This window comes from Triticum aestivum, chromosome 1D (assembly GCF_018294505.1).
Source record: "Triticum aestivum cultivar Chinese Spring chromosome 1D, IWGSC CS RefSeq v2.1, whole genome shotgun sequence".
NCBI lineage: Eukaryota > Viridiplantae > Streptophyta > Magnoliopsida > Poales > Poaceae > Triticum > Triticum aestivum.
The window spans coordinates 268046626-268058779 of NC_057796.1; the positions used below are offsets into that span (position 1 = coordinate 268046626).

At 39.9% G+C, this 12154-nt stretch overlaps 1 long non-coding RNA gene across 1 annotated transcript; it reads left to right on the forward strand.

The window, feature by feature from the left end:
- Positions 1–1868: 1868 nt before the first annotated feature.
- On the forward strand, positions 1869–6099 carry LOC123181407 (uncharacterized). Its single transcript, XR_006491716.1, has 3 exons — positions 1869–2429; positions 3454–3597; positions 5803–6099. It is a non-coding gene; the product is annotated as an uncharacterized lncRNA (long non-coding RNA).
- The last annotated feature ends 6055 nt before the right edge of the window (positions 6100–12154 follow it).

Sequence of the window (12154 nt, forward strand, 5' to 3'; positions counted from 1 at the left end):
ACTACATGTTAATATACAGGAGAAGTGATTCCCTAGAGATAAAAAGGTATTCACACACCGATTTTGCGGGGGACAGAGATGATAGAAAATCCACGTCAGGATAGGTATTCACCCTCACTAGGGGAGCTATTTCGTGGAAAGCTCCAAGCAGTCGATAGTTGCATCATCCATGCTGTATGTCGAATTTATAGCATGCTTCGAGGCCACGGGGCAGGCGATATGGCTAATTAAAGAAATTTATACCCAACTTGAAAGTGGTAGATTGTATTCACAAACCACTAAAGATGTACTGTGACAACCAGCCCGCAGTATTTTACGCTCACAACAACAAGTCGAGTAATACTGCCAAAACAATAGAGATAAGGTATTATCTTGTGAAAGATAAAATCCAAGATCAAACTATAAGTCTCGAGCATATAAGAACAAAGGATATGCTTGCGGATCCGCTAATGAAAGGCTTACCACCCAATGTGTTCAAGGAACACTTAGCCGGCATGGGTTTAAGGGAAAGCCTATGATTCCTGGATAGGCCCAAAAGGAACAGAATTTGTTTCGAAACAAAACGTATGTTGTAGCTGTATGATTCTATCGGCAATTAAGCTGTGACGATGAAACATGCTCTATGTACCAATATGTGATGAAACAAATAAACAAGAAAGTATAAGGTTAAAAGTAAAGTTGAGATCAAGGGGAGAATGTTAGGTTGATCTCCTCCGTGTGGGCCCAACGGCCCACCGGGCCCTTAGATCAGCGCCCTAATTGGGGGCGCCCAACCCTCGTATGGTTGGTGGGCCCCTGTGACCCGCGCATATATAAACAGAGGTGGGGGCCGGGGCACGACTGACGAAGTTCATCGCCCCAAACCCCACTGAAATCCCCTACCGATCTAAGGTCAGCGCGGTGCTCACGGGAAGCACACCACCGCCGCCGTCTTCATGTCATCACCGTCGTGACCATCTCACCATGATGGCCTCTGGCTCGAGTTCATCAACCCAAGGAGAATGTAGGTTTATCGGATCTGATCTAGCCTAGCGATCAAAGAGTCTATCAGGAGGGCGCATATCCGCCAATGTTGGGTCAGTAACATGGCAGTACGCATCTTCTCCTCCCCTCTCAGTTTACACACTACAAGAAACCTGTTAATACATGACGGATTTCTGGTGACGTTCCTAGAAATCGTCATGGATGATGACGGTTTTCTCTTATCCGTCACGGAAAGCGTCATCGATCAACAGGATGTGACTGCCCTCCGAAAAAGGTAGCCCTTTATGATGGACATCGATGGGCCGTCACGGAAACTGTCACATATCAACTTGCAAGTCTTGTCTTTTTCTTTCGACCGTCACCGATGGCTCCTGCTGATGTGTCGTGTGTGGTTTCTTGGTTGGCCCATATGTCAGTTGAATGTGTAATATAATAGAAGTTAAAAATAAAAGGAGGACGCGCCAGAAATTTCGAGCGCGCGCGTGGACATGCGAAATTTTAAGTCGCCGACGCGGCCCGTGGCAAAATTTTGGAGCCAGCCTATTTAACCCACGATCCATCCCCATCTAAGGGCCTCTTTGGATTGAAGGATTTTTATAGGAATATTGGAGGATTTCAATCCATTGGATTTTTCCCTAAGCAAGCCCTTTGGATCAAAGGAATGACATCTCCAAAATTCCTACGGATTGCATTCCTACACCTCAATCCTATAGGAATTTCAGCATCCACTCTAGCCTCTTTTTTTTCAGTGATTCGCGTAGGATCGAGGCACTTTTCCTATGTTTTTCCTGTGTTCCATCCGAATGATCGTTCCTGCAGTTTCCCTCTATTTTGTAATCCTCTGTTTTGCACCTGCAATCCCATCAAATCCCTGTGTTTTTCGAATTCCTGTGTTTTCTAATCCTGTGATCCAAAGAAGCCCTAACCCTAATCCCCATTCTCTCCTCCGTTCCCTCAGCCGCCACAACTGCCCACTCCTGATTCCGGCGATTCCGGCAGCTATCGCCGGCGCGGTGCACACCGCCGAGGTCGGCTCTTTCGGCTCCATCCTCCCCCCTGGCAAGATTTTCCCTTCCCGGCCTCTACCGCTCGCCCAAATCCCACACCCGTGCTAGGGTTTCGGCCTCTCTCATCGCCTTCGTTATTGGCGCATGTCCGACGGCCTCTGGCGGCTCTTCTCCACCGTCTTTAGCGCCCCCACGTGCGCCCTCGCCTTCTGATGTTCTACCTCGAGCAGGGCGGCGCGGAGGATCTCCTCCCGCAGGATCCACAGACGTGGCGCACCCTGCAGCCGCCTGTCCGGGAGGAGGGCGGACACTGTGTCCTTGTCCTGCTCGATGACGGTCACGGCGAACGCCGGTGCTGCTCCTCATTCTCGACCTTCAAGGAGGAGCACTGGTACAGCAGAAGCACGCCCTTCCCCTGAACAATCTTCATGGCGTCAGGTAAGGTTGTGCTGCCGTGCCTATATTGCCTGGAGTAAACAATTTGATGGGACAGATTGCTTGTGCTAGATGTGGTTAGTCTGTAGTGGTCATCTTGTTTTTAATTTTGGGGACAAATTGCTGCTTGTGCTGTCAAATATGCAATTTAATCTTTTACCAGAAGCAGGCTGCCTGCTTCGCCGCGCCGCTCTTTTTCCAGGTTAACAATCCGTTTGTTTAGTTGTTCGTGGGTCTGTTGCGCCTTTTTGCTGGGTGTTGGGCGTTGCCCTGCTAGATGCATATAATATTTGCATCTATACACACCTGTGTTGAGTATTGGTAATCATGATTTTCAGTAGCCCTGAATTATAAGCTCAGGCAAGAGCATACCAATTCTGGTGTTGTCACTACAAAATATGTACAGCAAAGGGCGAAACAATAATCAAATACTGTGAGCGTGTTCAAAGAATCTATATTATCATATACTAACCATTCTTTCTTAAAAAATCTATATTGTTAGAAGAGTGTTCAAAGATTTACTTATTCAAATAACTCTATCGATTGTATAAATAAGGGATCAAACTGTCAAATAGAATGGATCCTGAAGAAATGCTAATGCCAATTATATTTAGAGAAAAACTTACCAATTAATTGGCAATAAAATCATAGCTGCAGCCTGCAGTACAGAGTTGTTGATATTTATCCGAGGTTACAGCTGTAGCCTACACAATCTTAATACACACATAGGAGAAGAGAACTTGAAGGTGGGAATTTTGAACCATATATAGTTGTAGCTGGATATAAAGATAAAAAATAACATATATGATATAGACACAGGACCTGTTCTACAACCAGCACTCAGCAATTACAGGTAACACAAACATGCACAAGACTTCGCTGAATAATTTGAAGCACTGGAGATAACATACGAAGCAACAAAATGATGTCTTTTGGTTACTTGGTGTACTTGGCTGTACTATTTATTAGGGTTGATTTCTGTCCTACTAATGACTACTGCCTTCTCCACCCATCCAATGGTGTACAGGACGTCCTCCTCCTTGACGCGGCTGTCCCCAACGAGCTCTCTCCTCCGGAGGAGGTGAAGCAGCTTGTCCAGCACCCCCTTGGCCTCCTATCCTGCACCACATGAACGAGCTCACCGACGGTTGCGTTCTGCCCTCCTAGCGTGGTGAGCTTATCCCATCTCCCCCCTTTACGCCCAAATCTGGATGATACCTGCAATCTAAATACGAATCATGTTTTTGTTCAGTTTAATGGTGGATTCAATTGCTTAGATGAACATGTGAGCTTGGTTAGTTGCTGATGCTTTTGTGGATCTGGTTCTCTTGCACTGTTACACATAATTTAATCAGTGCAAGCTAATGCTAATCCATAGTATGATATAGCTAAAAAAATTCTAAGATGCACCGGTCTTCATGTTGCTTTGGTACAGATCTTTTGGGAGTTAATTTGGTAACTTCAACCTGTTAGATATAAATTCAGCTGTGACTCTGTATCTTGCCAGAATCGACTTGTTTTGCAGATGCGTGTATGTAGTACTTGAGAAAAAACCTAATTATTTACCTGAAAAACTGTCTAATTATTAACTGGAAATAACTATAAATTTGGATGTCATAAAGATGCGTAAATATTAAGAAACCACACACATTGTCAGAATATGCAAGCCGTTTATCTGGATTATGTATCATTCTAAGTAATCGTATATATGTAGCGCAACATACATGTGTTAGTACGTCTGATTTCTTAGATATACACCTATTAAAAGGAAAATAATATATGTGGATTTCAACTTAGTTTTGACATGTTTAACTTGCATTGATTTATAAATTATAGTTAGCCGTGTCTGTGGTTATGTTGATGTGAAATTTCTGATCAGTTCAAGTGTCGAGACTTGCAAAATTGGAATTAACCTTCTCTCATGATGCCCAAAAACATCCTTTTAATGCCACTGGAATAGCTCCAGAGTTGATGATGATCTTTAGCCTGGTAAGATAAGGTAGAAGTATGGCTAACCGGATGTTTAGCCTGGTGTGTGAATTAAAAAGAACTGAGAGATGCTAAAACATTCATATATGTAGGTCAGATTATATTACAAATATATGTAGGTCACTGTAATAGTATTTTCTTATTGAAAATGGAAAAAATGTACTACGTGATAAGTAGGCTAGAACTAAAAAATTGCTAGTCGTTGTGTATTGCATATATCTTTTTGCTTGGATGCCAAAAATTATCTTCTTTGTGGCTTGATTAACTTCCTTTTTCTGTTCAATCCATTTTGAATGAGATTACTACCAATAACAGATAGTATGGAGGGGGAAACAATGTTTTACTGTAATTACATTGTCTTCACTTAGAGTTATCTTTTAATGTCACCAGCAACTGTTTCTATGTTACCTCACAGATTCACTCAATAGAAGACGCTTGAAATATTGTGCAAATAACTAGCTAGCATTGTGAAGTGTGCATTATTTAGTTGAGATATGACATATCATCCTAATTGTGTAGTTCCTAGAATTCATGTGTCACTGTATTGAATCCCTAGATGATCTCCTTGGACTAACATGCCAAAGTTAATCTTAGATATGGTGAACTATAAATTTATAATGATCAAAACTATTTGTATTAATGTTAATTAATGAGTGTACCAAGCATTTGATGGTTTGGGAACGAAGTATGAATATTGAATGCTATACAATCAGAATGTGTTATACTAACTTTTTATGCCTTTTTAGCTAAATATGTAAGGGCAGGTAATGCCCGTAATATATTGAAGTGTGATACTACATAATATTTGTTGTATCTATAGTTACTATTTTTATATGTGTAATAATACATACAAAAACTGACTTCTACTTGATCCAATCCTTTATGTCTTCTACACAATATCTGTTGTATCTGTAGTCGGACTATTTTTATCTATAGGAGTATCTTACAAATGTATTTTCATCTAGATTAATCGTAAGCCACATATGCCAGATCTTTTTCTTGTGGAATATCATATCAGATAGGACACATATTCCATTCCATCAAGACATAATCATCATGGAATTGTTTCATTCTTTTTTACCTTTTGAGAAACAATGGCTAGGAATTTTCATTAATGCGCATTATTCAGCTGGGCTGCATTTCTTATCAAGTTTACTGTAGTGATTTTTTAAAATAAGCAAAACGGAGTTTACTTCCAACTCTATTGATCTATGTATGCTCATCATTTCTTTTTGTTGCCACCAGTTGTTTCTTCTCACACCTTTGTTAATCTGTTGCACTACTTTGCATCCTGGGAGTGAAAAAATATAGAACTTGATAATGTGTAGTAGTTTAACCTACTGGCTGTAATTTTTTATAACGCAACATATTTTTCATCATGTGGCAGATATTGGTTATGGCAGCATTTTCAACAAGAAAGACATGCGTTTTGACAACTTTGGCATGGACGGGTGGATCTGCTGCTTGGAAGACCCCTAGTTGGTGTGTGGCCGCCTGATAAGAGTGGCCATCGCTTGGTGGGCGTGGTGCTGGTTGTAGAGTAGGATAGTGTTCTTCGGGACATGCTTGTAAAATTAAGGTTTTTTGGGTCTTTTTTCCGCTCCTGTACAAGTGTATTTTTGGATCTGTTGTTGTAATTTTCTTTTTCTAATGACATGAGCATATACTTTCTGTCAAATTCTTATTGGCGTAAATTTTCCATGGAAAATGAGAGATGCGTGAATTTTAGTGGGCCTTGAAATTAATGGGCTTAAATTATAATTGGGTCGATTGCTATATGGGCCGCCACTCTTGGACAGGGCTGAAATGTAGTGGGCCAAAACTTAGATGGGCTGATTACTACACAGGCTGCCATGTCAGATCCATGTCAGATGGTGATGTGGCATAGAAGTTAACGCCGTTATGAGCACCATAGTCATGACGGTCAAGATCCGTCATGGTCGGTGACGGTTTTCAAAGATCCGTCATGGAGTGTACGGTGGTCAAATTATGACGCGATATACATGACGGATTTTAAATCCGTCACACATACCTTTGCATGACAATTTTACATAGGTCTGTGATGGACTGAAACTGTCATGTATTAACAGGATTCTTGTAGTGACAGTGGCCTGCGTAGATCAATCTGAGAAGCTGTTGTTATTGTTCTCAGGCATCCATGCATAGGGCAATTGTTTGCTCCTCCTTTATGTGTTAAAACTTGGACCTCTTCATCCACGAATTCAACGAGGACGAGATTGAGTTGCATCTGCGCTATTCTGTTCACCACAGCAAGTTAGGAATGCTTTAACTTTTTTCTGCCTATGTTGAACCCTTCACTCTGCATTATCATCCTTATTTCTTGATGTTGGGCAAAGCATTGTAGACATTAGGTGAGTTGCTAACTTCAGAAGGCTTCAATTCTAACTAGACGAAACTTTCCTCAGGAATATTCTATCAGTTTAGTGGTCAATCAACTGGTGATACAATAAAAGCTAGAAACGGATGCAAGTACTTTGGGATATATGCACAGGAAATATATGGACACTGTTGGCCCAAAATCACAGGGGGAGAACTAAATTGTTGGCCATTTGGCCTCATGATTTTTTAATAATAGTCGTTCTACCAGGAAATCTTTCTTCAGCTAGCATTCCAACGGTATTGTGTGTTGTAGTCATATATATCTGAATCATTTGATAATAAGGGTTTCCTCCTGTACCATGCATTTGGTGTCGCATAAATATCACTAGCTCTACAAGGATATCATCCATGGTCCCTGCTTGTATTGCATTGCATATATAACACGATTCATTTGCTAGCTTGACTGAACTTTGGCCGTTGCTCCTGCGATGACCCAAAGCATAGGTTGCAGCTCGATCTAGGACTTGCAGTAGGAAAGCAAGCCATGATTTCTTCTTAGGGAAGTGAGTTGTATCCTTTTAGAAATGTGCATCTCGAGTTATTTAACTAAACATGCTCCACTGCTATTGTCATGTCAAGATTAAAATCTTGCATGCATTATTATCAGCCACTAAATGCCTACGCTATTTTTGGTTAGTTTGACTCGGAGGGAGTTGTACTCCAAGAGTCCATGAGATTTCATTTCCAAACGTGGTAGCTAATTTCATTACTTACCACCATTTCCTAAAAGTAGAACTGGGCAGCATTAGCCAACGACATGGGGGAATGTTTCAAGCAAATAATTAAACTAGCAGTAGCTACCAAATTGGGATTAGTAGCACGCTGAGGATAAACACCTTACATGTTGTGACCCCTACTTTTATTTAGTTCTTGCCATGCTTTAGTTCTTGCAGTGAGGGCTCCATGTTCTGTTTTAGAAAGAGTGCAAACGTCTGGGCCACTGTGATGCTTCATCATTTTGTCATGTTGTTTCAAGGAAATATATACTGAATTGGAGACCGTGTCCGTCTCCAACACAAATCAGTGTCCTTATCCAACACAAACCAATGGAGTGGCCGACCCGGATTGTACTTGGCTGCTATAAGAAGGAATGGTCCTTGGCTAACTAGAATCTCCATCAAATCCTGTCGAGATTGCAATTTTCAACGAAACATGCAATGTCGCCATTGAGTTCGCCAGAGGAAGAAGTGCCGAGTTTGCCGAAGGAAGAAGAACAATTGTCGAGCCGTCCAATATCACCTATGGCAGCTACACCAGAGGTATGTATCCCCTTGAAAGCCAAACCACTAAGAAGGCCCATGAAATCAAGGGTAGCCCTTGTTTCAGTTATTGTTTTTGTCCTAGTTTCTCTGTCTGCCAGGCAAGTGTGGATCGGTTCTTTTATTCAGTACATAAGCATCGATAGTGTTTTAAGCGTTGTTTCAGTTATTTTCTCTGTCCTCGAGGAAGAAGAAGGACGAAGGAGGGGGGATTAGTTGCAGAAATAGAGTAACTACACACAGACAGATAACATTTTAGTGATAATATACGAGGAAGTAGGATTGTTTTAGTCAATTTTAATGTCCAACTGTGTAAAATGTCATACTATATGCATATTATGTTGGATGATTCCATTCAATATAGTTCAGTCTTCCTGATTGTTTTTGGATTTTCTCTATTACACTTACCGAGTGATTGATTACTTGAGTCGCTAGATAAATCTCCTTCTCAGCCATGCTAAAAATCAAAATAAGAACTCTGCATATTTGTCACTGAGCCTACATTTTGGCCGTTCTTTTCCACCATGCTCAGTATCACATGGCTTACATTAGGTGGCCTCTACTTCATATCCAACTTTCCAGTGTGTGCTGCCTGCTTGTAGCAGCACTTCTGCATCTTTGGTAGAACATCCACCATGGCTGTTGAACTCTTGCATTACATTTACAGGGGCGTCATGTTTACCTGCCGTTAACTCTCATAAAAATATCAAGTCCGCAAGCATGTACTTGCGGCAGTTTTCTGTTGATTGCAAGAATGGCGGCCACTCTTTATCGGCAAAAAATAATGGAAGCCACCAGGTGACTATACTGTCTTTACTCACGGTTTGGGTTCTCTTCAAATAGTGACTGGCATCCTAGATGGAAACAGTAAGAGAACAGCAGAGAGCCCCTTTGTGCCAGAACACCCTATAACAAACCAAAGCAACATTAGAAACCAACATAAGGCAATCTATAAACAGTAACATAGAGTGGCATAACATACTTGTCGTATAGATGATAACTTAGAGTTGAAAAACCATCAATATCAGGAACACTCTGACCATGTATTTTTTATTATGTAGAAGACCCAATATATGATAAAGTGCTATTTTCATTTGTTATGCTGGGTAACCATGAAATTTTTTCTGTCCAATTCATAATTTACATTACTCATGTGTGCTCTTTAATGGTTCTGCTCCCTTTTATTGGAGAAGAGGTATTTTTTGTCACGTTTGTAATGCACAATTTAAAGTCATGCACACATATTTCATCGTATTGTTTTGCTTAATTCCAGAATTTAGTGATAATTAGCTAAACTGGAGCAGACTTAGTCTATTCCTATTTACATTTGCTATCCTGAGTAACCATTCATAATTTAAATTACTCATGTGTGTTCTTTAATTGATCTACTCCCTTTTATTGTTTATGTCCCTGTTTCTCTGTTCCCTGTTATTCTGTTAAGCATCAACAACGTTTTTAGCATTGTTTTAGTTATTTTTAGGTTTCAGTTTGTGTAGATTGCCCAGACAATGCAGCATCAAATACCACTACCACTTCTATCTATGCAAGCATTACAGTGATGAATGATGTAAGATAGCTGATGTAATCTAATAATGTTTCTACTTTCAGTAGAAGTGACAATAAAACTTCTCTCCAGAAGCTAGCACATAAGGCAGTCATATATTGGGTTTTAGACATAGACAATGTAGCTGGGAATATCAGCCATATATTGGGTTTTACACATAAGCTATAAAGGTGGAATTGACTTGAAGTTGCTTCTTTGGTTGAGGTAGGAAGTAGGAAACACACAGCTTGAACCAGAGCAGAAAAACATACATAAATTTGGTTGCATGTTAGTATATGCCCAGAGGTATACCGTATATGTAGCAGGTGGGGTACTGTTGTTTCTTTTATTTTTATTTACACAGTCTATTGACTGGTAGGAGGATGAGAGGGAAGTTAGCAAGTCACAAGCGTTGAAAGCACACCTTATTTTCTTGAGTATTTAGCATTACTCAAATTTGAGGAGTTATCCATTCAAAATCAATGTTCCAAACATATCTGAACACATATGTTCCTACAATATACGCTACACAATCGAGGAGTAGCGTATATTGTAGCTAGAAAGGTAAGTTGTTCTTTAGGTAGTGGGGGATAATAGCTAACAGAGACCATGACTTCGTTATTCATAATTTTACATTGAACTAACAAGGCCGATGGAATGAAGGGTAACACCTATTTCATTTATTGTTTCTGTCCCTATTCTCTCTGTGCCACACAATTGGGAACCATTTCGAAATGTACAACAGAAAAACATTATTTAAAAAAATGTTAATTTGTAGACAAATCTTCCTATTTTCATTAAAATGTTAATAACTATTCTTCAAAAGGTGTTACATTTTTAATGAAATATTAACTTTTATTAAAATAAGGAAATTTCCACGTTCAACATTATTATAGACATGTATTAAAATTATATTAAAAAGCACAACATGACCCATGAAGCAGGTTGTTTCACTTTTATCACCCGGTGCAATTTTACCTACAAGCTAAATATGATCTATTCTTCGATCCTATATCTGGGGTTAGCTAAATATCTTCATCGGTTTTAGTTCTGTTCTCCTTGCAATTAGCATTTGGAATGGTGCATATAATATTATTCAGAACAGTGTCAATTAGTGTTAGAGACTTATTTGTCACTAGCTAGCGGTTTTAGTTCTGCCTTCACCATTACAAATAATACATGAAAGGGATTTTCTTTCATTTTTTATGTATGTGCAATATCGACTATTAAGCTAACCATGCATACATAATAATCTATTAATTATTTGTCTCTTGCCAGACTGATATATTGTGGATTCAGATTTTGTATTTTTTTCAGGTTGAGAGAGAGTGGGGGGGGGGGGGGGGGGGGGGGGGTTGAAGACCACGTCTCTTCCGGGCTGCGCCATCCCATTACATAAGCAAACTTTACCCAAACCTACTGTATTGGACAATATGGTGGAAGTACATTATGCACAAAAAATAGGTACATTACATAACATATGTATATCTAAATGTCAAAGAAAACCTAACATATCTCAGGCAGGTAAAAGGATCATATATATTTAATTGTTACCATATTTGGTTCAATTTTGCTTTATACAGAAATAAAGTAAGAGTAAGTAATATGGCGTCGTATGATAAATTACATATGCATGTATCTCCCATCGCTCAAATGTCTGATCTGGCTCCATGTGGTGTCTCATTGGTTACTTTTGTTAATTCTTTTACGATTTTTTGAAGGCAAGCACCCACCCAATTTTTGGATCACGTATGTATGATAAATCAATCCATATATTCCAAAGAAAGGGAAAGAAAAGAATGAAGTGGTTACAAAGTACATCCACGTCACCACGTGAACCCAATCTGAAGCCAATGCGTAAACCTTGCCCCGTTCCATAGTAGCCGGACACAGGCTCAAGCCTCAGGAGGATCACCGGGCATGCGTACTGTCTGCAGATCAACATGCATGCAACGTACTTCGTAGGAGAGAGGTGGGCAGTCCACATTATGATAATGTCAAGCAGGTATTAGGCCATCAACAGTTGTAAGAATCTCCATCAGATGTATTTAGCTGTAGACTAAGAATCTATAATTTTTTATCAGGTAAGTTACATCAGATGCATCATGTATTAGTCCCCCAACCGCCGACAGGATCGCCAAAACAGCGAGGTGAAGTCTCAGGGATTTGGGGCAAGAAGACACATACGCTGGCCGTACAGTCATTGGACTGCTGCCTTATTATTTCTGGTATAAGCACTAATCTATGTGTAAGCTATGTACTCTTTTTGTTACTTCGCCCTGCACCTACAAGCTAAATATGATCTATTCTTCGATCCTATATCTGGGGTTAGCTAAATATCTTCATCAGTTTTAGTTCTGTTCTCCTTGCAATTAGCATTTGGAATGGTGCATATAATATTATTCAGACCAGTGTCAATTAATGTTAGAGACTTATTTGTCACTAGCTAGCGGTTTTAGTTCTGCCTTCACCATAACAAATAAGACATGAAAGGGATTTTCTTTCATTTTTTATGTATGTGCAATATTGACTATTAA